The sequence below is a fragment of the Sapajus apella genome, unplaced genomic scaffold, assembly GCF_009761245.1.
Source record: "Sapajus apella isolate SASKATOON/1434 unplaced genomic scaffold, GSC_monkey_1.0 scaffold285, whole genome shotgun sequence".
Classification (NCBI taxonomy): domain Eukaryota; kingdom Metazoa; phylum Chordata; class Mammalia; order Primates; family Cebidae; genus Sapajus; species Sapajus apella.
In genome coordinates this window covers 7,238-12,269 of record NW_022437225.1, presented here as the reverse complement: position 1 = coordinate 12,269, position 5,032 = coordinate 7,238, and positions in this window count along the sequence as shown.

Here is a 5,032-nt window from a genome sequence, read left to right as displayed (position 1 = left end):
TAAAACGCAGAAAAGTGTGCTTCATAGAATCAGTGAGATATGGTATTTCTGTACATTCCTGAGCAACATCTCTTACAGTCATTTGCCTCTGCTGAGGCAAGAATCTGAATCTCCTTGTAGAGCTGCTATATAGAAACAATATTGGGGGCTGGGCACAGTGGCTCATGCCTGTAATCCCAGCATTTTGGGAGGCCAAGGGGAGGGCGGATCACTTGAGGACAGGAGTTTGAGACCAACCAGGCCAACATGATGAAACCCCATCTCTACTGAAAACAAATACAAAAAATTAGCCAGGTGTGGTGGCACATGCCTGTAATCCCAGCTATTCAGGAGGCTGAGGCACAAGAACTGTTTGAACCCAGGAGGTCAAGGTGCAGTGAGCCAAGATCACGCCACGGCACTCCAGCCTAGGCAACAGAGTTAGACTCCGTCTCGAAAAAAAAAAAGAAAAAAAAAATATTGAGGTCACAGCCTTGCTTGCAAATTTCATAAAGCTTTCAAGCCTACTTTTTTTTATAGAGAACTGGAGGTCGTTGGTACTTCTCACTTACACATCTCTGCTCTCATGTCTTTGCTATCCTGGTCCTTTACCAAATATTCAAGGTCTAATTAAAGTATGCTTCTTCCATTAAATTTTACTAAATATCATGGAGCCAGGAGAATCAATAAAAGATTCATAATCACCAGCCACAAATATATATAGGATACAATGCTATGCACAGAGACTTACAGAAGAATGAGGCAGTTGGGGAGAAGACAGAGGTTAAATAAATATTAATAGCTCAGCTGGCTGGAGGTGACCCATTCCTTATTCCGTCCCAACAGCAGGTAAGTGACCCAAGACAAAGGAAGAGACCAGAAGGAAGCATACCCCTGGGGATGCAGGTAGCTCCATGAGGACCCTGCATGGGGAGAATGAGTATGGGGAAATGCAGCATGGCTCTCTCTGACTGTGCAGTTCAAAGACCAATTTTCCATGATTAAAACACTGTAGTTTTCAGATATAGAAACTGGCCCAGTGGGGCAACTTGCCTGAAGTCACACCACCAGTTAGTGGTAGAACTGATTTTAGAACTCAAATTTCCTAAATCTAAACCTCACCTCACCAACTCTACTGTCTGCCCCGGTCACACACCATCCAAAATGACTGCTGATCCCTGTATCTGAATATGCCTGTTAGGCAAAAGTTCTAAACAGAGGCATTTATAATTAGGAAAGTTCTGGTAAACATATTACCCATGATGGGCAGTAGATCATCTTTGAGAATCTAATGAAAATTATAGGCCCTTTCCCTAGAAAAATGTGCACGCACACATAAATTCAGCTCCCAGTAATACTTAGCATTTTCAACAGTAACACAGATAAAAGATTAATCCATAGGTTCTCAAATGGCTCCAAAGATGTGGTGGTCAGCCATTACCATAAGGGATACCGCCTCATTTAATGTGATCTCAAATGCCTCCCAAGAATCTATAACGTGCTCGGCACAATGGACGGTGCAACAAAAATGAAACTGAGGACGGACAAATGTAGGATGATCCCCAGGAGGAAACCACAAATAAATGGAAAAATGTTAACTACATTCATAAATACAGCAGAAGAGTTTCAGGGATAATACTATTTTAAAAAAGATTTTATCTTGGCCGGGCACAGAGGCTCACACCTGTAATCCCAGCACTTTGGGAGGCTGAGGCGGGTGGATCACGAGGTCAGGAGTTCAAGATCAGCCTGGCCAAGATAGTGAAGCCTCTTCTCTACTAAAAATACAAAAATTAGCCAGGCGTGGTGGCACACACGTGTAATCCCAGCTAATCAGGAGGCTGAGGCAGAGAATTGCTTAAACCCGGGAGGTGGAGGTTGCAGTGAGCCGAGATCGCGCCACTACAAGACTCTGTCTTTAAAAAAAAGAAAGAAAAAAGATTTTATCTTTAAAATCAAAACAAACAAGCAAAAATGAGATTTTTTTTAAAAAAAGACAGAACTTGTGGGAAATAAGGCAGGAATCTACCAAATATGATTCCGGGCAGCTTAGCGATAAAAGGAACCTAACGTGGCTCAGACACAATTCAGTGAAGTTTCTATTCTCCATCTCCAGGCCTCTCAGCCTGCATCTCCCCTGACTCCAGTCATCTTTCCCTTTCTTAGCCACTGACATTTCATTTCCTGGGCTCTTCTCTCAGAAAACAACCCTTCTCCAACTTCTATGCTTGGTTAGCCCTTCCTTCTACACTTTCTACAAATATTCCTCAAGAATTCGGTTCCTGCTCTTCCCACTAACTTTAAAAACTCATCAAAGTGGGAGGTGAGAGGTGAGGGCAAAAACAAAAACAAAAATCTCATCAAAGTTTTCAACAGTCACCTCCAGGCCAGCAATTCCAGACGGACATCCTTGGTGTCGCCTGTCACCTCAGAGCCGGTCCTGACTTCCCAAAGGCTAGTGAACATTTTCTTTGGAATTAACACCTCAAACCACAATCAAACTCATCAACTTCTCTGCCCTACTTGCATAACAATGAATATTATCTTTCAAATGTGTTACTCTTCCACTCTAATCACCTAGTCTTCAAAATGTGATGCCTCCCTTCATATTCAGTGGTCAAGCCCTTTTCCTTCTTCTGTGTAGTCCTCTAACTTGTGTCCCACCCTCTAGTCTCTCTTTCACCCCTCAAAACCATGTGCATTACTGTTTTACTGATCTTCTGGAAGTACTGCTTTGACCATGTTTTTGCCTATCAGATCTCTCACTCATTCAGCATTTACTATGTACCAGATACCGTGCTAGGCTCAGGGACAGAGACAAGGAATAAAGCTCACCCAGCTTTGAAGATGAAATGCCAGAGCACATGAGTACCAGTGAGTGTCATGGTCACCATATTACAGTGCAAAAAAAAAAAAGTTTAAGTACAGAAGCTGTCTTAGGGAGTCTGGAGAGATTTCACAAAGGGTCTGACAAATGAATTTGGCCTTGAATAATAAATGGCTAGTGCCGGTAGGAAAGTTCTCCCAGGAAGTAAGCATGGCAGGAGCAAAGACAAAGTGGCATGCAGGGATCCTCCTCGCCTTCTCCACCATCCAGTCAGACCACTCCTGTGTGCCAGGGCTTCCAACATTCATCTTTTGATGTAAACAGCTCTACAGAAGGGCGCAGTTATCACTTATATACACCTATGGTTATATTGTTCCTCTGTATTTAAATACTCTTCCTCTCTTCTATGTAAAACCCTACACTTGCTACAAAGCCAGCTCAGGTGCCACCTCATCTACCTACCTTCTTTGATAAGGTCATTCATCAAGATCTGAATTCCCAGCTTTTTCTGGCATCAAGATTTAGTGCTACGCTGTTCTACACCATTTCTGTGCCAATGGCCTCAACCAGAAAGATCTTTGAGAGTAAGCCCCATCCACCTTACTTTTCTTTTTACTTTTTCTTTTTTTGTTGTTGTTGTTTTTATTGCATTTTAGGTTTGGGGGTACATATGAAGAACATGCAAGATTGTTGCATAGGTACACACATGGCAGTGTGATTTGCTGCCTTCCTCCACATAATCTTGTTCTGTTGCCCAGGCTGGAGTGCAGTGGTGCAATCTCGGCTCACTACAACCTCTGCCTCCTGGGTTCAAATGGTTTGCCTGCCTCAGCCTCCTGAGTTGCTGCGATTACAGGCACTGACTGCCACCCAGCTAATTTTTGTATTTTGGGTAGAGATGGGGTTTTGCTGTATTGGCCAGGCTGGTCTCAACCTCCTGACCTCAAGTGATCCGCCTGCCTTGGCCTTCCAAAATGCTGGGATTACAGGTGTGAGCCACTGTGCCTGGCCACCACCTTACTTTTCCACTTTCTTATTTTCATTTAAAATGTCCCCATATTGACTAGTCAAGGGCTGAGTACACAGCCCATATATGTTGATTAACCTTTCTGGAAGCAATTAGATGATATAGCAATAGACTTTGAAAAAGACATATCCTTTGGTTCACTAACTGCCTTTCCCTTAAGAAAGGAGACATTCAGCCATTTGCGTACAAATATATTCATCATTGTTAATTATATTTTAAAAATTAGAAATAAGCTTCTGTTCAAAATAGGAGAATGCTTAAATAAATTACAGATGAAATATGCAACCATTAAAAATTATATTTGAAGATTATGTAATGACATAGGAAAATGTTAATCATGTCATAGTAGAGAAAAAACAGTAATCAAAATTATATCTAAAATATTATTCAAATTTTGTAACATATACACAAAGAAAAACTGTCAAGAAACACAACTAATTATTGATGTTAGACATCTTCAGGTAGGAGAATTAGTCAATTTTTATTTTCTCATTTGTATTTTTTTGTACTTTCCAAATTCTCTATAAAAATCACTCATTGCTTTTGTAATCAGAACATAAAACACATCTATAAATTTTATTTTAAAACTTATATGTTCAGAAGAGAAAATAATAATAAAAAAAGAAAAAACTTATCTGTGTGTATATATATGTACATGTATGTAAATATATGTATATGTATGTAAATATATGTATATGTATATATATATATACACACACACACACACACACACATATACATATATTTGGTTTGTCTGGGAACACAACAGCAAAATAATTATTGATATACATGTTCAGAACAAAAAGAAAATAGTTTAAAAAGCAGCACGGATGTTTTACTTTAAATAGATAGGATCTCTTGACAATAAGAACAAGTTATCAAGGAAACTTATTCTACCTAATGAATGTCACATGGAAACATTTCTGAAATGTTTTAAGTGTGATCCCAAGATCATGATCTATTGTGACACTTTTATGTCCTAAGAATCTATCACTCTATTTTTGGACTTTTTCTCTTAATTTTTTTTTCTTTTCCCTACGTTCAAGCCAACAAGTTACTCTTAAACTTTCTGAGCTTATTTTTAACAGGTTTTAGGACTACACAATGTCTTAGATCTTTGAATTTGTTAAAGATAGACTTATAATTACCAAATTGAGATAAACACTTTCTAAACTACAAAATACAATATAAACACAGTG